The 22,375-nt window shown below is 53.1% G+C and overlaps 3 non-coding genes across 3 annotated transcripts; all 3 read left to right on the top strand.

The window, feature by feature from the left end:
* Positions 1 to 14,004: 14,004 nt before the first annotated feature.
* Positions 14,005 to 14,076, top strand: TRNAM-CAU (transfer RNA methionine (anticodon CAU)). The gene has a single exon. It is a non-coding gene; the product is annotated as a tRNA-Met (tRNA).
* A 1,450-nt stretch (positions 14,077 to 15,526) lies between these two features.
* On the top strand, positions 15,527 to 15,598 carry TRNAG-UCC (transfer RNA glycine (anticodon UCC)). The gene has a single exon. It is a non-coding gene; the product is annotated as a tRNA-Gly (tRNA).
* Positions 15,599 to 18,764: 3,166 nt separating this feature from the next.
* TRNAQ-CUG (transfer RNA glutamine (anticodon CUG)) lies at positions 18,765 to 18,836 on the top strand. Its single transcript has one exon. It is a non-coding gene; the product is annotated as a tRNA-Gln (tRNA).
* Positions 18,837 to 22,375: the final 3,539 nt, after the last annotated feature.

Genomic DNA, 22,375 nt, shown 5'->3' with positions numbered 1-22,375 from the left:
TGCAGCTGGGGAGGAGGACAAGGCTGGTGCTAGCTCAGGAGGCACCAATGAGATTGACTCAACCACCTGGGGGCTTTCTCTGTCCTAGTCTGCTGCTGTGCCCACTTGCAGGTCCAGCCAGGAGCAGGGCTGAGCAGGTATTCCCAGTGGGCACTGTATTGGCTATATGTGGCTAGGTGTTGGTAGTGGAGGGCAGAGGGGGAGCTGCTGGGTGGCCTCTGTGAGAAGAGGTAAGGGGCTGCCCTGTGCCAGACACAGCTGGTTCCAGCTGCCTCCACAACACTGAGCCATGTCAAAGCTTGTGGCATCTGCAGCACCCATGCTGGAACTGGTGGATATTCCTGAAGGGACTGTGACCTGTGGAGAAGCCACGCCAGTGAAGATTTTTCCTGACAGGCCTGAAGTGTGTGGGTGAGTCAACGCTGAAACAGATATTCCTGTTTAGAACTGCAGCGCGTAGAGAACCCACGCTGGAGTAGTCTGCGGTGAAGGACTGTAGTTGAGCCTGGTAAAAGTGGGAGGAATGGTGGTGTTTTATTTGTCTTTCATTCCTCACTACACAAAACTACACATGGCCTGATCCATTTCTTCCCTTCTGGCTGCTCTGGACTAGAATTCAGTGCTGGACACACCCCCTCTGTCACTCCCACACGCATGTCCACTGAACAGCAGGTCCACTGAAGCCTGCGCCTGACAGTAGATCTGTGCAGCGTGCATGCCTGGAGCCCAGGGCCTGTTTGTCCGGTGTCATGCTCCAACCCTGGACAGTCCCTGATGCCAGTCTGCTCTACTCACTGGCTGGTGCTGCTTGAGATTTTCTAGACAACATCTCACACACACACAGAAACACACACACACACACACACAAAAAGATACTTCAGTCACACAGAAATGTGCAATGCAAAATACCAATCAAATTCTTGTTCTTCCTTTGACTGGAAAAGGTTTCCAGGAAGAGTTGCTCCTTTTCCTTTCCAGGGATCAAGGTGAGGCAGACCAGCTTGCAGTTCCCCAGTTCCTCCTTTGTGCCCTTCTGGAAGATGGAGTGACACTGACTTTCTTCCAGGTCTCAGGAACCTCTCCCACTTGCCATAACCTTTCAAAGACAATTGAGAGGAGCCTCTTCCAGAAGTCCTCCTTGTCTGAGTGTTTCATGAGCTGGCAGCAGGAACATGGCATGGATATCTGCAAGTGAATCCCTGCTACCGGAGCACCTGATGGGTCAGAAGTCAGAACATGGCTTGGATGTTGACTGAGAGGTCAAATCTGCCTCGGCAGGTGATGGGCCATCCACAGGAATATCGCTTGCGCTAGGTGCTCGTCTTCATTCCATAGTGGATACCACTGCATGGTCTATCTTTTTGTATCCAAACACTTCTTGGTCCAAAGGAAGTGGACAGCCCATCAGAGGGAGATCTGAGAACATGCGGGCGTGACAGTGTCAAAAATGGCCGTCAGGCAGTCACAAAGCAACGTGCAACCCATGGGGAATGCCGCTGTCAAAAGTCGCCTCTTCCCTGTAGTCAGTGAGTGGGGTCTTCCTTGCCTGACGTGTTTCTGGGTACACGGGTAGGGTTGGCTGGTCCTGACAGCCAATCCCAGGTCTGCCTGAGAGCAGGTGGGTATGACGGGGTCAAGAAATGGCTGTCAGGCAATCACAGAGCAGTATGAAACCATCCTGGGCAGGGTGTTTAATCAAATGGCAGCTCCCTGCGATCAGAGCGATCAGAGATGTGGAGGTGACAGATTGCTGCTGGGGGATTTGCCGTGGGGAACAGGGATATGACCCACTCTGGGCCAGCTGGCATGGGGATTCACCAAAGCAATCGTCACACACCAGAAGCAGTAGCTGCACCAGGGGGATTTTAGGCAAGGAACAGGTAATGAGCAGAGTCCTGTGTCAGAAAAATTCGCAGCTGGCCTGTGCTGACCGAGGAGAGAAGCTGGCATGCAAAGTATGGAATTACAAGAGGAAATACATATTCATGCGCACGAGGTCTCCCTGCAAATTTGGGGCACCCTGAATGTGGTTTTACATGAAGTTCCTACATCCTTCAAATGTTAACGTACAACAGGACTTGAGTACTTGAGTACTCACTACCAACCACGTTACTCGGAGCAAGAGATTGGCCCCGAAGACCTCCAGAGACCCTCATTATTCTGGGGTGCATTGAGTCACTTGAGCACTTAAGCAGGGACCAAAAGCGAATGCCTTGGAAGGCAGCAGCAGCATGCAATTCCATAGAAGCACCAGGAATGCTGCTAAAATGTGTGGAAATACCGTTGAGGAAAGCAGCACTTTGGGAGGAACGAGGCTATGAGCTCTGCTATCACTGGCATGCCAGAGGCCGGGCCACCATGCACACTGAAGGCCACAGCAGGGTGACTCATGTTTGCCTGGAGTTCAGGGTTTTTCCCAACTCTTCCACATCACAATGACTCCCAGGAGCTCTGGGAGGTTGATCCACTGTCCCTTTGTAGTTTGAGAGACGTGGAATGGGCCACCCCATCATTGACTCAGGAAAAAAGGCTGTGAGCTTTTGGCTCCCCGTCCTGAGCCTCTCCTCAAAGTCAGGCCATCCAGGCCTCTGGCCTCAGGGATGACCTTGCTGAGCAAAACAGGTCAATTTGGGTGTGGGTCTCTTTCACGGAAGGACGTGGGCCTCTCTTTGATCACCATCCTTTTTGTTGATTTGCTTGTTTCCAACAGGCTCTTCACCTCCCAAGCTGAGCCCAGAGCCCTGGTTGGAAGAAGCGAGAGCGCCTGGTCAAGTCTTCAAGAGACATGGCAATGGAAATCCCACGGAGAAGTCACTTGAAAGAGACCTGCCTGACCCTCTGGTCTATTCTTCCTTTTTATGGATTCCTCCATTCCCTCGGCTCGTGGGCGAAAAACACAGGCTGTGGTAGAGCCTGATGAGTGTAAGCAACGTCCTCATGGCCCTCACTCCTGCCCACAAGGGGTTTTCCTCCAGCCCACAATGGTCCTTCCTTGCCATTGAGCTGTGGCACATCTCTGGAGACGTGAGTCTCTTATCTCACTGTCTCCTGTGTGCCTACAGTGATCCACAGAGAGACATGTCTCTCAGTGTCATCCTTGGACTGAAAGCAGTCAAGAGCTGGCTTGAGGCGTCTTTCATGACACCTAGAACCAGGTGGGCTTTAAAAGCGAGACAAAACAACCAAGCTGAGAATGAGATAGAGGACTGGGCAACCTTGAGGAGTCATTTTACGGACCACAGGAAAACTTTAATTCAATCCCGTTAACAAGGAAGCCAAGAATAAAGGCATGGCTGACAAGGCCCTTTACTGCACACAGTCCCTGCCCCAGGACAGTGACCTGAGATTGTCGAATGAGCCGGAAGCCTTCGCACAACGGTCTGTCTCCTATGGATAACCTCCACCCACCAAAAAACCCACACAAAGAGAACATTAGGTCTCAGGCTCTGATTATGATTTGCATGGGGTTTATACGAATCAAAGGGTTTTATTTAAAACAGCAAAAGCCACCAAGAATGCCGCAGCCATAGGGCCTGGGGGGCTCAGCCGTGAAAACCCCTGGCTGTTAGGGTGGGGACCAGGCCTCAAGCCCCTGCTCAGGTGAAAGCGTACATGTTTGGAGGGTACATGGTTGGAGCGGGTCATCTCAAATAGTCCTTCCCAACTCAAGCTGTTTGATACAATCAGAGGGGAGGGGTCATTCCCTTCCCTTGGCATTGCAGAGGCAACATCTGCATTGGCGTGCCCCATTTTGGGTTGCCAGGGACAAGAGAGGCTGTGATGATATCTCACGGAGAGAGGTACTGGCAGAGGACCAGGCAGAATGAAAGGGCTGGAGCACATGACTTATGGGTTGAGACTGAGGGCACTAGTTTTGTGGAGCCTGGTAGAGATGAGAAAGGGGGGGAGGAGGTGGAGCTGATGTCTCCCACCAGCTACAGGAGGTTATGGAAAGGACAGAGCCAGACTCTCCTCAGAGGTGCATTTGAAAAAGGCAAGCAGCAACACTCAGAAGTTGCATCAAGGCTACCGCCATCTGCCTTTTTAGGAAAAGAAGTGACAATGGATGTGGTGCAGCCCTGGAAGAGCTGCCTGAGAGACAGTGACCTCTCTGATAGTGTCGGTATTTAGATGTCAACAGGACAAGGACCGGGGAGGTACCTGCTGAGTCTGCTGAGGTACTGGGGAAGTTTGCTCTCCTCGGAGCAGGGGATCAAAGCAGGGGACCTCCAGAGGTCCCTTCAAAACTTCATTTTTCTGGGGTGCACTGAGTCGCATGAGCCATTGAGCAGCCACCAAAAGGCAATGCCCTGGGAGGCAGCAGCAGCATGAGAATGCACAGAAGCAGGAGTTGTTTCAGGAACAGTGCTAAAATGTGTGGAAATGCCCTTGAGGAAAGTGGCACTTTGCGGCTATGAGCTCTGGTATGCCTGGCACGCCTGAGGCTGGGGCACCCTTTTCCACTGAAGTCCACAGCAGGGTGACTCATGTTTGCCTGGAGTTCAGGGTTTTTCCCAACTCTTCCACATCACAATGACTCCCAGGAGCTCTGGGAGGTTGATCCACTGTCCCTTTGTAGTTTGAGAGACGTGGAATGGGCCACCCCATCATTGACTCAGGAAAAAAGGCTGTGAGCTTTTGGCTCCCTGCCCTGCGCCTCTCCTCAAGGACTGGACATCCAGGCCTCTGGCCTCTGGGATGACCTTGCTGAGCAAAACAGGTCAATTTGGGTGTGGGTCTCTTTCAGGGAAGGACGCGGGCATCTCTTTGATCACAAAACCAGGCTGTGGTAGGGCCTGTTGAGTGCAAGCAAGTCCTCGTGGCCATCACTCCTGCCCGCAAGGGGGCTACCCTCCAGCCCGCAACAATCTTTCCTTGCCGTTGAGCTTTGCCACAACCCTAGAGATGTGCGTCTCTTCTCCCGTACGGGATTGTGCAGTCTTGACCTTCTGCCTGGACTTACCCCCGGTCTCCTGTGTGTCTACGATGACCCATGGGGAGAAATGTCTCTTTGGGTTAGCTTGAGTGCCTACACTGAAAGCACTTGGGAGCTGACTTGAGTTGTCCTTCGTGGCTCAATTTCACCATGACTGGTGGCCATGCTCACCATGAAGAGGGCAATGTGACAAAGGCAATCCATGTGATGCAAACCCACTTAAAATCTCCCTGCACAATAGCCTGAGACCTCTCAGTTAATTGGCCTTATGAAGCTGGGATACGGATGAATCTTTTTCATGTTAGGAAGCATCACGCTTGCAGGCCCTGATCCTGATAGGGGATCTCAACCACTCAGACATCTGCTGGAAAAGCGGCATAGCGAGCTGCAAGCAGTCCAGGAAACTACTGGAGTGCCCTGAGGACAACTTTCGAGTACAGATGAGGGAGAGCCCGACCAGAGGAGAAATACTGCTGGACCTGTCCTTTACTAGTGTGGAAGAACTTATGGGAGAGGTCATTTGGAGATAGCCTGGGCAGCAGTGATCATGCCCTGGTGGAATTCTCAATCTTGAGGGGTACAGGACGGATAAAAAGTAGAGTCAAGACCCTAAACCTCAGAAAGGCAAACTTTTGTGTGGGAACCCTTGGGAAACTGCCCGCAGAGATAAAGGAGCAAACGAGGGCTGGGGGATAAAGACATTTTTCTTGGAGTGTAAGAAGCTCTCGATCCCAACATGCAAGAAGTCAGGCAGCGGAGGCTGGTTGCCAGCTTGGCGAAGTCAAGAGTTCTTAGCCAAACAAAACTACAAAACCAAAATGCATAGGCAGTGGAGGCAGGGATACACATCCTGGGGAGATTAGAGGGATACGGCCCGGGAGTGCAAGGAGGGCATCAGGAAAGCCAAGGCACAGCTGGAGCTGACCTTGGCTGGGGACGTGACAAATAACAAGAAGGGTTTCTTCAGGTGCATAGGACAACAAAGGAAAATGAAAGAAACTTCACCCCCTGCAATGAGCTAAACAGGAGACGGGGCTACAACCGACATGAAGATGGCGGAGGTACTCAACAGCTCCTTTGCCTCGGTCTTCACCGGCACGTGCTCTAGCCATGCCACCCAACTCACAGAATCCAAAGGCAGGGTCTGGGAGAATGAAGTACCACCCGCCGTAGGAGAAGAACAGCTTCGAGACCATGTAAAATACCTGAAAGTGCACAAGCCCATGGGACCTGAGGAGATGCATCCGAGGGTCCTGAGGGAACTGGCAGAAGAAGTTGCTAAGCCACTATCCCTCAAATTTGAAAAGTCGTGGCAGACTGGTGACGTTCCCAGTGACTGGAAAAGGGTAAACTTAACCCCCGTCTTTAAAAAGTGAAAGAAGGAAGACCTGGGGAACCACAGGCTGGTCATTCTCACCTCTGTGCCCAGCAAGATCATGGAGTAGACCCTTGTGGAAACTATGCTAAGGCACATGGGAAACAGAGAGGTGAAAGGTGACAGCCAACATGACTTGACTAGGGGCAAATCGTGCCTGACAAACTTAGTGGTCTTCTATGACAGGCTTGCAACATCGGTGGATAAGGGAAAAGCAACTGATGTCATCTACCTGGATTGTGGGAAGCATTTGATACTGACATGCACAACATCCTTGTGTCCAAAATGGAGAGACATAGATTTGGCGGGTGGACCACGCGTTGGATAAGGAATTGGCTGCATGGTTGCACTCAAGCAGCTGTGGCCAATGGCTTGATGTCCGGGTGGAGACCAGTGACCAGTGATGTCCCTCAGGGGTCTGTACTGGGACCAGTAATATTTAACATTTTTGTCAGGGACATGGACAGTGGGATTGAGTGCCACCTCAGCAAGTGTGTTGGTGACACCAAGCTGAGTGGTGTGGTGGATGGGGAGGGACTTTTTATCAGTGAGTGTAGTGATAGGACGAGGGGTAATGGTTTTAGACTGAAGGAGGTAGATCTAGATCAGATATTAGGAAGAAAGACTTTCCTGTGAGGGTGGTGAGACACTAGGACAGGACGTCCAGAGAAGTTGTGGATGCCCCCTCCCTAGAAGTGTTCAAGGCCAAGTTGGATGGGGCTTTGAGCAACTGGATCTAGTGGAAGGTATCCCTGCCCATACAGAGGGGTTGGCTCTTTAAGGTCCCTCCTAACCCAAACCATTCTATGATTCATTCTATGATTCTAGGTGGCAATAAGCGGGAGCAAAACATTTCAGATGAAAGAGGCAAGGGCTTAATCATCATCGAGGCCTCAGCAAGCGGCAACTGCTAGGTGTTTAGAAGCTTCATGAGAAAGGAATGTTTGTGATCCCGCAGGGCTCTGGGACACAGCATAAAAGCCTGCGCTGCTCCAGGCTCTGCATCCTCCTCTCTTGCCATCGCTTTCCTCGAGGAACGAGGTAAGCCCAAGTCCACTCATTTTCTCCCTGTGGGCTGAACTGCTGTCACGGTGCGACTCAGGTTGATACTTGGGCTGCGTCAACTTGGCCCTGCAATGGAAATGTTCTAGGGCTGTAACCTGTTGCCATTTTAGCGGAGGTGTCTGGGGAGAGTGGGAAGAGGGGGGTTCTGTCAAGCAGAAGGGGATCAGCGGGGCTCAGCTGCAGGGAGATCTGCTTGGTAGAATTTCCACCTGCAGCAGATGGTCTCTACCCAAATGGCTAAGTGTATCCAGTGCCACCTTTGAAGCAGCAATGCTTTTTCTGGAGATGGGATATGATCAGTCTTTCCACAGGTGCTTTAAAACCACTGTGCACGGTCCTATCCCGTAAGCGGGTCAGCCTTCCTGTACCGGGCAACTCAGAGTCCACAATGAGTGTCGTGGGAGCTGTAGGCACAGTGTGTGTTTTTGAGAGGTGTTTTCTGAGACACCTGTATTACCTATCCGATTTGTGATGGGATCCCGTTATCAATCTTCATGCTAATGCACCAGGACAGCAGGAGGAGATCCTGGTGGAATCAGCAGCCACTTAGGCTCATCTTTGGTCCCAGGCCTTCAAATCTAGCATTAAGGCGAGATGTCGTGCTTGTTGTGCGTGTTAGCAAGATCAGCTGCAGGCCCTCTCTGGCCATGGAGCTAGAAATGGAGATGGAGCGTAGCAAAGCCTATCTTCACAAAGAGCTGAGGAACAGAAAGACAGGCTGATATTGGGGTTGGTGTTTCCTCTCTGCTCTGTGTTTCAGGTTGGCCTCCCTCACCAAGAGATGTCTTGCTTCAGACCCTGTCTCCCACGCCCCTGCGGTGCCTCTGGCCCAACCCCACTTGCAAGCAGCTGCAGTGAGCCCTGTGTCGCCCGCTGCGCTGACTCCACGGTGGCCATCCAGGCCTCCCCGGTGGTGGTGACCCTGCCGGGCCCCATCCTCACCTCTTTCCCTCAGAGCACAGCCGTGGGATCCTCTCTGTCAGCTGCTGTTGGGAGCTCCCTGAGTGCCAGTGGGGTTCCCATCTCTTCTGGGGGCTCCCTTGGTCTGGGGGGGTCAGGGCTGTGTCTGCCTCCACCCCGCTGCAATCTGAACTGCTGAAGCGAGTGAACCATCCCCTTCAGATCTGGAAGGAACGCGGGAACCCTGCAGCAGCAGGACCGTTGCCACAGCTTGCAGATGGGCTGGGTGTCTTCATCCCACCTGGCAGGAGGGACCTGTGGTCCCTGCTCCTCGCTGCATGGCAGGCCTCACCATCATTCCTCTGGCTCTGCTTTGCTCTGAGCTCCTCAAGGAAGGGCTCGTTTTCTTCTGCTTTGGTGAACCTCCTGCTGACAGGGGGAGGGTGCTGGAGGTAGGGACTGCTCTTGGTGGGCTGGGATTGCCACGGTAGAGCAGAATGGGAAAAGCCATGCACTTGGTGTGGAGCTTGTCCTTGGAAAATGGGCCATTCTCTGTGCCCCCCTGAACCCTGCAGACGTGTTTCTTGTTCTCTGTTCTGTGCCACTGCATTTGCTCCTTCTCATTAAAGACTTTGTGCAGCATAGCTGGAGACTTGTGGTGGTTTGTTCTATTCCTCCATCGCTTAACCCTCTGCTCTGCAAGGAAGAGCAACTGGCCTTTGTGCCGAGCTTACCACCACTTGTGGATAGAGATCCCTGAACTTGTAGCAGAGCACATAAAAGCCTCAGAGTCATTGAGCATGAGTCTGTAACCTGGTTGCCCAATCATTCATTATGAATGTTAATACATACCTGTTGAGTTAATGTCTCAGCCCTCTCAACTGTTGTTCACAAACTTCTTATGAAAAAGAATCTTGGTACTTCTCTCCTTCATTGGTGTTGTGGGAATAAACTCCAGGGGATGGGTATGGATTGGAAAGGAGGAAAGCGCTGGTTTTCAGGTCTGGATATAGGCAGTGTCACTGCAACATGGGGTTAGGGTGGGCATTTCAGCAGGGAACCAAGCATGCGCAATCATGATCTGCTCTTTCGTAACTCCAACTACCTGTAACATTGCTGATGACAGAGTGGGAGTCTGTAAATACTGTGCTAAAACAAACCCCACATACAACCTTACCATCCAGATTGGTTTTTGTCTACCGGCACAGCAAAGAACATTGCTGTCATGGTTTAACCCCAGCTGGCAACTAAGCACCACACAGCCTCTTGCTCGCTCTCTCCCTGCCCCAGTAGGATGATGGACAGAATCAGAAAAGTAAAAGTGAGAAAGCTTTTGGGTTGAGATAAGAACAGTTTAATAAATGAAATGAACTAAAATAAAATAATAATAATTGTAATGAAAAGGAAAATAACAAACAGACAAACAAAAAACCCCAAGAAAGACAAGTGATGCAAAGGAAAACAATTGCTCACCACCCTCCGACTGATGCCAAGTCTGTCCCCAAGCAGCGTTCCCCCAGCCAACTTTCCCCCTAGTTTATATACTTTATATAGTTTATATACTTTATATAGTTGATATTTTTTCCTTACGCAACCCAGGAATCAGAGACTTGAGATGGTTCACGCCCTTCAGGTTGAGAGTCTAGTTGAGAGACACACCTTGTGTTTCCCTTGGCCCACAGGCCATAGGCTGCAAGAGAAACGAGGTTGTTTTGCCTCTCAGTTACCAGGAACATCATTAAACCCAATTCCAGTAAACTTCCAGATGTCTCTGCGATACTGGAGCCTGGACAGCGTAGGTCAGACTCTCCAGGGTGACTTCAGATCAGACAGACAGGCCTTTGAGCCATTACACAAAGAACAGGCCTCCTCCCACCACACTCCAAAATTGCAGAGCTGCCCTCATGAAGCACAGTCTCTCCCTTGACCACCACGTAGATTTTATTGACCTTCATCTGTGCCCTGCCATGGCAGAATGCTTTTCTTGCCAGGTGCAACCAACCACAGCAGCAGCAGGCACAGCTCCGTGCCAGGCTAAAAAAGCCTCTCTCCTGGCTCCTGTACCAGTGAAGAGTCAAGCCTGGAGCCCTGCCAGCAGGCAGAAAGCATTGGTCTCAGTTGGTCTCAAGGCTTCAGGAGGCCAGGGGACTGGCTTGAAATCCCAGGGGAAATCTGGGTATTTTTTGAGCAGGAGAGGCTGCTTGTAGTGCATGTAAGGCATCCTGAAGCCAGGCTGAAGAGATGCTTGTCAGCACTGGCCAGGTTAACTTCTTGGAAGGCAGCCATGCTCACCACTATACCACCAACACACTGCCACAGGTACCACCTCCACACTGACTCACTAATGACATTTTCCTGCTCCAGAGCCAAAAGGGAATTGGAGCTACATTCATCTAGTGAGGGAAAGTATTGCTTTTGTGGATTGCCTAATATTTCTGTCCATGCTCAGTAACTGGACAATGCTTGACAGTGCTGGAAAAAAAAATCTGGACATACCTATTCCACCAAAACAATGTCTCTCCTGTCTCCCTTTAAGTCATCCACACCTCCCATTTATTCTCCCTTTGCCCTTCCTCACTTCTCGTCAGCCAGGCTCCACCTTGCCCTTTCCATAGATCTCTCCCACTCTCACAAACCATACCCCCTACACACCAAGAACTTGCAGGGCAGTCATGATCTTTGTTGACACTATCCTTTGTCCCCAGGAGGCAGGAGATGCTGCCAGGAGGTCACCATTTTCCCTGCAGGAATGTCCCCACCCTAGTCCTCACAGCAGCCTTGGAGTCCCCCTCAGATAAATTCGAGAAGCAAAGCAGGGTCTAATATCCCACGCCACAACTGCCACCAGCCTTGGTTGTCTCCACACAGCTGCCTTCCCTTCTTCCCTGAAAATAGCTGAGACACCAGCTGGGGAGTGAAACCATGCCCTGTGGCAGGATATCCCAGATGCCTGGCTGAGGACAAGGCACTGGGAGCTGCAGCTGTTGTCCCTGGGGTTCCACCTGTCAAGCCAGGGAGCCAGGTGTCATTGCAGAGGGCATGTGATCAGCAGGGCAGAGGGGGCTGGAGCAGGTAGTTCTGGCCAAGTGGCGAAGGCGATGGACTAGAAATCCATTGGGGTTTCCCCGTGCAGTTTCAAGTGGTGCCAACTATGGGGTGCAGTCCCCTTTTGGTCTCCCTAAAATTGACTATGCTGCAGCTTTACGGCTTGGTTCCACATTGTACCTGGTGCCCAGGGAGACAGCAAAACGCCCTTGCCTACAGCACTTTTCCTCACGCCCTCACCCCTACAGTTCCTGGATGCATGGGAAATCCTGCTCCCATTTACAAGGTAGGCAAGTTGGGGGCGAGAATGGACCAGCGCTGAGTACGAACTGTGAATAGAGGTCCACTCTTGTGGGTTGTTGAGCCGAACTCAAGAGCCTGATCTCACTTGACTTCCCAAGCAGCACAGCCTCACCAGCTATCTTCATTACCCCTGAAACTACAGCAGCTCATCTCCAAAGAGAGCCTGCACAAGGCTCTCATTGCTAATAGTGAAGGGAAGACACCTCATGGATCTGACATCTTGCCAGCGCTCACAAAGTGCCCCTCATTTTAGATGTCATGAAGGCAGACTGGTGGTGAACAGTTAGCAAGCGGGGGGAAGAGAAGGGGCCTGCACGGCCTATGAGCTACAGAAGAGGTCCTTCTGTGCATACATGGACCTCATTGCTAACGACCAAGACACACCATAGATCTGAGATCTTTCCTGGGGTCCTGGGGGTATTTTGCCTGACCCCTCCCCAGCCCTTGCACACATGGACAACCTTTCCCAGGGAGCTTTCCCAAATTTAGCTTAAGAGTGAGATGTTGAGAGGTGGGTCTATCCTGTCGCCTCGTCTTCTGGGAAAGATGTGGAAGTGCAAAAGTGGACATGGTGGTGACGGTGGCATAAGGAGACCATCCCCTGCCATCACACACCCCGATGGGTGGGATTGAAAAGAGTCAGAGGCTTCCCAAAGGGCTTCTTTCAGTCCCATTCTCAGCTGCTCCCAACAGAGCAGCAGCAAAGGAGGAGCTGCTGATAGCCTGCCTGGGTGATTCAGCACCTTAAGGAAAAGTGAACCCTGGGGGGCACATGCAGACAGAGCCCAGAGAAAGGGAAGGAGAGACAAACCCATCGTTTGTGCATCGTCCATTCCCTGCAGCCATGCCACTGAGGGTGGGGTAAGCATTGCAAGGGAAAAAGCAGCTCAAGGAGATTGTCAGCATGGATGAAGAAGGAAAGGGGCAATAAAGTGGGCACCTGCAGCTGACCCAAGGACCTCTTGATCTGCAGTGAAATACTGTTCCCTGAGCAACAGCCCCTGCAACAGGCAGGCTGGGGCCAAACACTCCAGGCGCACATCTGTACCCACAGCTCAGCCCTCTTCATCCGGCTTTTGCTTTTGTCTCCTCTGCCTGGTTGCTGCATGCTCTGGCCTGTGGATGGGACAGGAAATACAAGCCCAAAAATGCAGGCCTCAGCACTGCCACCTCACCCCTCAGCCTCCACAACAGGCTCTACCAGCTCTGCCTGACCAGAGCCTTCCTGGGACAAGTTGCAGCATTTATGACTGGCCACCACCCAGTCTTGCTAGGCCAGCCCTGTCCTAGGGTGACTGGGAGCCACCTCCAGTCCCAGCAGTCATCTCTGTCAAATGCTGAGTGTTGGTCAGGACAGGAATGACACTAGGCACAGAGAGGAGGGGTTGGGGTTTCTCTGGCTCTTTGGCACCCTGCCTGGTTGTCAGGGAGCAGCAAGAGCAGGGCTGCACCAGGAAGGACGACAAGCCAGGAGCGGTGTGGGAGAACAGCTCAGCATGGGCAGGGCAAGGCTCCCCCAGCCGGTGTGAAAGGCAAGGTGCTAAAAGCTATGCAACTTCCTTAGAGGAACGAACACTGCCTAGGACTAAGAGCTTTTACCTCAGGGTCAGCATGACCTGAAGACCCACCATAAACCGGCTCTCACTGGCTGAGAACACCCACGTAACCACGGCCAGAACAGCAATCGACCAGAAACTAGTACAGACCCTCTCCACCTGCACGGGACATTGGTTTAGAGCAATGAAGATTAACACCCCACTGACCAGACATCTGCACCACCTTCCTGGGAGAAGAACATACTGATTTTGTGAGCAATAGTAACTGATTAGCCCAACCCTTAACACGAGTAATCTGACTGGTTGACGCAACTGTATTGTAAACATATATAAAACGTGCTTCCCTCTACATCGGGGTCCTATTTACGCTGGTTATTCTCTGCTAAGCGTCCTTGTCTCCCACCCTTCTCGGCTGGCAAAGAACTGACTTTTATGCCAAGCACAGACCCGCAGGCCCCTGGGAGCTACATTTCTGGGCAGGGTTGCAGCCCTCATCAGCTCACTGGAGAGCAGCTCCTCTCCACCCTGCAAAGAAACAAGGCTGACCCCTCTCTCCGGGGTTTCATTCAGCACCTGCAGAGCCAGCTCGGGTGGTCAAAGAGAAAGTCCCCACCCAGGGCTATGGGCCGGAGATGTGGGGAGAAGGGCAAAGCAAGGCCCTCATGCTACTCACCACAGGCCCAAAGCAGGTGAACTTTCCAGGGAGACAATGTTCTTGTCCCGCTGAGGGCACAGGATAGAGGAAGTGAAGGTGGCATGAGTGCTGGCAGTGCCAGGGAGCATCAGGCAGGGCTCTGGGAGGTCCTAGCTAAAGTGCTGGGGGGAGCAGAGTGGCGCAGCGGAAGCGTGCTGGGCCCATAACCCAGAGGTCGATGGATCGAAACCATTCTCTGCTAATTCCTTTTTCCTCTGCTCCTGGCAGCTGCTGCCTCTCCCAGCAAGGTTGAACCTGCCCTGCCTTAGCTCTCTGGGCACCCTCGCACATGGCCCTCCTCTTCTCTCAGCCCCTTCTCTCTGCCACTGCCCCCCTTCTTTCTCCTGTTGCTGCCTTAGCAGCCAGCACTCCCAAAGTGCCCCTCAGCAAGGCAGACTGGTGGGTGTGGAGCAGCAGGCAGAGAACAGCACAGCACAGAGCTCTCCCCACAAGGCAGTGGGTGTCCTGGGGACACAGGTCTTTCTCCCTTCCCACCAGGGAGCTCAATCCAACTTGCCAGCCACAAGAGGGGACCTCCAGGAATCTGCGGGTGGGGAGGAGGACAAGGCTGGTGCTACTCTGGGAAACACTAATGCGATCAACTTGACCATCTGGGCTTTGTCTCCATCCTAGTCTGTTTGCTGCCTTGCCCACTTGTGGGTCCAGCCAGGAGCAGGGCTGAGCAGGTATTCCCAGTGGGCACTGTATTGGCTATACGTGGCTAGGTGTTGGTAGTGGGGGTAGAGGGGGTGCTGCCGGGTGGCCTCTGTGAGACGAGATAGAGGGGCTGCCCTGTGTGGGACCCAGACGGTTCCAGCTCCACAGTGGTCCCACCGCACAACACAGCTGAGCCAGCAGCAAAGTTTGTGTCCCCTCTGTGAAAACATATTCCAGAAAGGGCAAAAAACACCAGCCAGAGAGGGGTGGAAGGAACACAAAAAGTGGGAAAGAGCAGAGGGAAGATGCATCCCGCTTGGGCAGGTAAAGGAGTCTAGTGTGAAGGAGTAAAGTTGAGCCTGGGACAGGGCAGAGGAAAGGCGGTGGTTTATGTTTGTCTTCTTGTTTCTTACAATGTGAATCTCTTTCAATTAGGAAAAATTTATTTTTTCCCCAAGTCAAGCCAAACACTGCCCACAACAGTTTTTGCTAAGCCATGTCCTTGTGTTTATCTTGACCCATGAGTTTTCTCATCCTGTTTTCAGTGCGCTGAACCCCGCTGAATGTGGGGAAAGGAGTGGGCAGCTGGGTGGGTGTTTGGCTCTGCTTATACCACCACAGGAACATACACCAAAACACACGTACGCTTGCACAGTACATGCACAGCCGGCACACGTATGAACGCAGATGGGGAGCGGCACCATTACCAGCACCCACAGAAGCACCACCAGCACTCTCACAGGCATGAACAAGACAGACAGCCCTGTCCTTTTCTTTCCCTCTAGCTGCTTAGGGCTGGAGACCAGTGTTGGACACAGAGCCCTTCCCTCCCACACGCACACCAGCAGTTCCCCCGAACCCTGGGCTGTACCATAGGTCTGTGCAGAGTCCATGCCTGCAGCTCAGTCCCGGTTTGTCCAGCATCCTGCTCCAAACCTGATACAGGCCAGCCAGTCTGTGAGGAGCAGGAGCAGGAGGCAGCAGTGCCCACAGGCGCGTTGGTGGTATAGTGGTGAGCATAGCTGCCTTCCAAGCAGTTGACCCGGGTTCGATTCCTGGCCAACGCAGAGAGAATTTTCTTCAGCCTGGCTCCACAAGTCCCTTGCCTCTGCTGCTCCAAAAACCCAGCTTCTGTCAGTAAGTTCAGCTCCCACAGGGCAGTCCAGCCACTCCCCTGGACTCCCCCTGCAGCTTTGCCTCATGGCCAGGGCTCTGGGCACCTCCCAGCCCAGCACACACAGCCCTGGCTTTTAGCAAGGCCTGCCTTGGCAAAAGCAGACTGAGGGGGCTGCTTTGGACCAGTCAGAGATTCTCAGGGAGTGCTGAAGCTCTGGAGCAGGTGCCCAGAGAACTTGGGGATTCTCCATGCCTGGGTATCACACTCAAGTTTCAATGGGGCTCAGGCACTGAGCCACTTGCTCTAGCTTTGGGGCTAGCCCTGCTTTGAGTAGGCATTTGGACTAGTGACCTCCTGAGATGCCTTTCAGTCTAGCTCCTTCCATGAAGCAACAAGGCCCAGCTGTGCCCTCCTTCCTCTGCACCATGGGCAGTAAGTGAGCCTCTTCCCCACAGGAACTGGAGCTCAGTTGTTGGTCAGCACTTGGTCTTGCATCTCCTGTCCTTTTGCCTTGACTCTCCAGCCCCTTTCCCACACACTGACTCCTTGAGACAGGCACAGCATTCCCCCAGGGGCTGGTGTGGCAGAGCCCTCCTTGCCCAGCCTTCCCAGCCCCAAGCAGGGAAGAAGGAAGCACCCTTGTTGCCCCAGGAGCCATCCATGAGGCAGCACTGCAGGCAAAGTGTTTGTCTTGCCATCTCCTGAGGCTCTGGAGAGAATGGAGGAAGTCATGGGAAAGGTAGACGTGTGCCTGGAGCCCCTTGTCCAGATGTTGGCATGTGCAGAGCCATAATTTGCTGACAGTTCCTTTGCTTGCTCGCATGAAGGACTGCCTTGGCCTTGTGAGATGCTGCCCCTGTGCTGGGTACTGTGTGGTCTGAAGTGCGTGTAGGAGCTGCTGTCAGCTGTCAGCGGCCCTTGGAGGAGGCTGGCTGAGCTGGGCTGCCTCTGGCAGTCACTAAGGGAGGAGCAGCAGAGGTCGCATTAGCAGAAGCATTAGATGGAGCAGTCTAAGGTGCTCTGTTCAGGTTGCAGTCTCCCTGGGAGGTGTGGGTTCAAGTCCCACTCCCGACAGTCTCCTCTCTCTTGGTGGCCTGCTTTTTGGCTTCTGAGTCTTGGCCTACTTCCCTCTCTTAAGCTGAGGCTCCTGGCTCCTCTGGGGGTTCTGCTCAGCCTGATGACCAGGTCTTGCTGCAGTCCCAGCTCCTCGAGAAGGAGCCACCAAAGAGGTCTTCCTGTGCACACAGGAAAAGTGGACATGCACAAGGTGTTATCAGAGCATGATGGGGCATGTTTTGATTGAGGGAGATACTGAAGGACACAGGTTTGTGTGAAGGTGGGTCTCCTGTTGCTGAGGCCTGTCCTCAGCCAGAAAAGACCTCGGGAGTGCACGACCCAGGAGTGACGTGGCGTCCTGTGTGGGTCAGCCTAGCCTGAGATGCAGCTCCCAGGTGCTGGAGAGCTTTGGGAGATCTCTGGCTGACCATTGAAGCTTGTAAGGGGGGCACAAAGTGTCCGCCCTGCAGCGTCCCCCAGGGAGGAGCAGCATTTGAGGCTACAGTGGAAGGAACATTTGCCATGACCTTGGGGAAGCAAACGGGCTGGGGACCACGGCAACTCCAGCAGGCAGTGCTGCCAGGAAGGAAACCAAGGACAAAATGCTCTGAGCAAAGAAGCTGCCTGCGCTGGCCCACATAACCCACTGGCCCAGAATCCTTTCTGCCTGAGTGCTGGGTGAGACTAGCAGAGCCCCAGGAACACCCTTGGAGGAACACTGTCTCAGCCCTAGAAGGGACATCCCTCCTTCTGCAGTGGCACAGCATCTGCATGGGAAAGGGCTGTCCCTTTCCCTGTGCTCCAGCCCCCAGAGGTGGGGGTCCCTCCAGCTCTTTGCAAGACCTTCAGAGATTGGTCCCTGCTCTTGCTGTTCCCAAACACTCCTCCCACCCTGCTCGTGCCTGTGGATCCCAGAGATTGAGGAGAAAAGCCATCAGCAATGCTGCTTCTCCGGGACATGCTTTCGGAGTTGTGAATCTGTAGAGATTTAACCCTTCTTCAGTGACTGGGTGTTTCTCATGCCCTCTCGGAATATAACCTGCTGTTTGGTGTCTTAGCCTTGGACATGACATCATGGCCTGTCCTGTGGGTTCAGAAGTACCGGCTGTCAGACCAGTGCTTCAGGCAGTCTAAAGGCACCAGGAGGTTGTGTCCTCAGTGTCCCGTGCTAAGTGTGAGATGCAGTAGGGTGTCCCTGCATGTGTTTCCTCCTGTCTGACTGCTGGGAGGAAGGGCCCTCCTCTCAACAGGAAGGAGGATAGCACTGTTGCAGCTTTTGCCCGCTGTGTGCATGGACCCTTCTTGAGCAGGCAGTGTGGTGGTCCCAGGGTATGAGGGAAAGCTCCATCAGGCTCACAGTGAAATGTACCTGAGTCTGGAGCAGCCTTGGGAGAGAAAACAGCGTTCTCACTGAGGGAGAGGCCACGCTGGGGCAGAAGGGGCCAGCGCGTGCTGGAAGAAAGGACCAGGGTTTGATGTCAGCCAGGACTATCTTAGCAGGGGAAGGCAGTCCAGCTTGTGAAACCCAGCGCAAGCTGCTTTGGGTCCTCCTGGCCAGCTCTTCCCTCTGTTGAACCTCATGCCCTGCCCTCTCTCTGGGTCATCTTGTTCGGCAAGGTCAGGAGCTCAGCTAGGACTACAAGGATATCTGGCTAATGGCTGCTTAGTATGAGCTACAAGGTGAGAAACAGGAGAGGCAATAACTTACCCAGGTAGAGTGACAGGCTGTCCAACACAGGGGTGAAGGGAGGCAGCAGCAGAGACCGCACATGCAAGCATCAAAGCAACGCTCAAGAGGTTCTGCTGGAAACTTCATAACCAGATCTAATCAGGAGAAAGCAAGATTCTCACAGCCTGGGTCTTGTAAGAGTGGGCATGGCAGGCCTGCACAAAGAGCTCTACCGCTCCCTTGAAAGGCCCTATGAGTGGAGACTTCCCTGAGGCCCTGGAAGAAGGCTGCGCTTGGTGATGGCCTGGGAGATGGAGACACTGCCAGCCTCAGTCGGGAGCATGTGGCTCAGCGAGGGTGGATGGAGGGAAAAGAGAGCAGGTGTGCAGGACGTCCCATGGTGTAATGGTGAGCACTCTGGACTCTGAATCCAGCCATCTGAGTTCAAATCTCAGTGGGACCTCAAGCTTTTGGCTCCCTCAGGGCTTTCCTCAGCATGCTTACATATTAACAGCCTTGCTGTTGGGACAACTGTTTAATGCACTCTAATCTTCCTTTCCTGTGCTCCCAGCCCTGGGACAGACATCAGTGCCCCTTCTCTTGCCCTGTGCCCACCAAACCTCTGCAGCTTTCCTGAGCACTTGCCCCTGCTCCCTCTCTTTTCCATAGTGCTTGATGGCTGCTCACAGCTGAGGGGATCCAGCAGATGATCAGCAAATCACACAACAGCTGAGGTGGAGATCATGCAGTCCAAGCCTGGCTCAAAAGAGGGTCAAGGAGGTTCTTCATAGCTTTGTCTGGTTGGATGTTGGACAACTCCAATGATGGAGGCTCTACAACCTCCCTGGGTAACTGTTTCGTGTTTTGACCACCCTCACAAGGTTACTGCGTGTGGCATTACTTGTATTTCCAACCCCATCCATTGCTACTTGCTCTCTCCATTTCTCTGCGGCTTTCCTGTCTTTCTCTTGCCTACTTGCTTATTTTTGATTGTCTGGTCTCAGTTTGGGGAGCTCCACCCACAGCTGGCACTGCACCATGCTTGGAGTTATACTTGCTGCTGTGGGAGAGAGCAGCAGGTGGGGAACTGTGGGAGGAGGAGAACAAAACACTACAAGTGTCCAGCTATGCTGCACAAAGACTTTAATGAGAAGGAGCAAATGCAGTGGCACAGAACAGAGAACAAGAAGGATGTCTGCAGGGTTCAGGGAGGCACAGAGAATGGCCCGTTTCCCAAGCTCCACACCAAGTGCTTGCCTTTTCCCATTCTGCTCTAGCTGGTGGCAGGCCCAGCTGACCAAGGCCAGTCCCTAACTCCAGCACGCTCCCCCTTGTCAGCAGGTGTTTCATCAAAGCAGAAGAGCATGAGCCCTTTCTCAAGGAGCTCAGAGCAAAGCAGAGACAGAGGAGGGATGGTGAAGCCTGCTGTGTAGTGAGGAGCAGTGGGCCACAGGTCCCTCCTGCCAGGTGGGATGAGGACACCCAGCCCACCTGCAAGCCATGGCAATGGTCCTGCTGCTGCAGGGTCCCTGCATTCCTTCCAGCTCAAAACAGGATGTTTCACTGGCTTCAGCAGTTCAGATTGCAGCAGGGTGGAGGCAGACACAGCCCTGACCCCCCCAGACCAAGGGAGCCCCCAGAAGAGATGGGAACCCCACCGGCAGTCAGGGAGCTCCCAACAGCAGCTGACAGAGAGGATCCCACGGCTGTGCTCTGAGGGAAAGAGGTGAGGATGGGGCCCGGCAGGGTCACCACCACCGGGGAGGCCTGGATGGCCACCGTGGAGTCAGCGCAGCGGGCGACACAGGGCTCACTGCAGCTGCTTGCAAGTGGGGTTGGGCCAGAGGCACCGCAGGGGCGTGGGAGACAGGGTCTGAAGCAAGACATCTCTTGGTGAGGGAGGCCAACCTGAAACACAGAGCAGAGAGGAAACACCAACCCCAATATCAGCCTGTCTTTCTGTTCCTCAGCTCTTTGTGAAGATGGCTTTGCTACGCTCCATCTCCATTTCTAGCTCCATGGCCAGAGAGGGCCTGCAGCTGATCTTGCTAACACGCACAACAAGCACGACATCTCGCCTTAATGCTAGATTTGAAGGCCTGGGACCAAAGATGAGCCTAAGTGGCTGCTGATTCCACCAGGATCTCCTCCTGCTGTCCTGGTGCATTAGCATGAAGATTGATAACGGGATCCCATCACAAATCGGATAGGTAATACAGGTGTCTCAGAAAACACCTCTCAAAAACACACACTGTGCCTACAGCTCCCACGACACTCATTGTGGACTCTGAGTTGCCCGGTACAGGAAGGCTGACCCGCTTACGGGATAGGACCGTGCACAGTGGTTTTAAAGCACCTGTGGAAAGACTGATCATATCCCATCTCCAGAAAAAGCATTGCTGCTTCAAAGGTGGCACTGGATACACTTAGCCATTTGGGTAGAGACCATCTGCTGCAGGTGGAAATTCTACCAAGCAGATCTCCCTGCAGCTGAGCCCCGCTGATCCCCTTCTGCTTGACAGAACCCCCCTCTTCCCAGCTCTCCCCAGACACCTCCGCTAAAATGGCAACAGGTTACAGCCCTAGAACATTTCCATTGCAGGGCCAAGTTGACGCAGCCCAGGTATCAACCTGAGTCGCCACCGTGACAGCAGTTCAGCCCACAGGGAGAAATTGAGTGGACTTGGGCTTACCTCGTTCCTCGAGGAAAGCGATGGCAAGAGAGGAGGATGCAGAGCCTGGAGCAGCGCAGGCTTTTATGCTGTGTCCCAGAGCCCTGCGGGATCACAAACATTCCTTTCTCATGAAGCTTCTAAACACCTAGCAGTTGCCGCTTGCTGAGGCCTCGCTGGTGATTAAGCCCTTGCCTCTTTCATCTGAAATGTTTTGCTCCCGCTTATTGCCACCTAGAATCATAGAATGAATCATAGAATGGTTTGGATTAGGAGGGACCTTAAAGAGCCAACCCCTCTGCACGGGCAGGGATACCTTCCACTAGATCCAGTTGCTCAAAGCCCCATCCAACTTGGCCTTGAACACTTCTAGGGAGGGGGCATCCACAACTTCTCTGGACGTCCTGTCCTAGTGTCTCACCACCCTCACAGGAAAGTGTTTCTTCCTAATATCTGATCTAGATCTACCCTCCTTCAGTCTAAAACCATTACCCCTCGTCCTATCACTACACTCACTGATAAAAAGTCCCTCCCCATCTTTCCTGTAGGACCCCTTTAAGTACTGGAAGGCTGCTATAAGGTCTCCCGGGAGCCTCTCTTCTCTAGGCTAAACACCACCAACTTTCTCAGCCTATCCTCACAGAGGACGTGCCCAAGCCCCGTGATCATCTTCATGGCCCTCCTCTGGACTCGCTCCAACAGATCCATGTCCTTGTAATGCTGGCTTAGCAACTTCTTCTGCCAGTTCCCTCAGGACCCTCGGATGCATTTCCTCAGGTCCCATGGGCTTGTGCACTTTCAGGTACTTTACATGGTCTCGAAGCTGTTCTTCTCCTACGGCGGGTGGTACTTCATTCTCCCAGACCCTGCCTTTGGATTCTGTGAGTTGGGTGGCATGGCTAGAGCACGTGCCGGTGAAGACCGAGGCAAAGGAGCTGTTGAGTACCTCCGCCATCTTCATGTCGGTTGTAGCCCGGTCTCCTGTTTAGCTCATTGCAGGGGGTGAAGTTTCTTTCATTTTCCTTTGTTGTCCTATGCACCTGAAGAAACCCTTCTTGTTATTTGTCACGTCCCCAGCCAAGGTCAGCTCCAGCTGTGCCTTGGCTTTCCTGATGCCCTCCTTGCACTCCCGGGCCGTATCCCTCTAATCTCCCCAGGATGTGTATCCCTGCCCCACTGCCTATGCATTTTGGTTTTGTAGTTTTGTTTGGCTAAGAACTCTTGACTTCGCCAAGCTGGCAACCAGCCTCCGCTGCCTGACTTCTTGCATGTTGGGATCGAGAGCTTCTTACACTCCAAGAAAAATGTCTTTATCCCCCAGCCCTCATTT

Source organism: Gavia stellata, chromosome 13 (genome assembly GCF_030936135.1).
Source record: "Gavia stellata isolate bGavSte3 chromosome 13, bGavSte3.hap2, whole genome shotgun sequence".
Taxonomy (NCBI): domain Eukaryota; kingdom Metazoa; phylum Chordata; class Aves; order Gaviiformes; family Gaviidae; genus Gavia; species Gavia stellata.
Note: the sequence above shows the minus strand (reverse complement) of the source record. Positions and strands in the feature narration are given on the sequence as shown.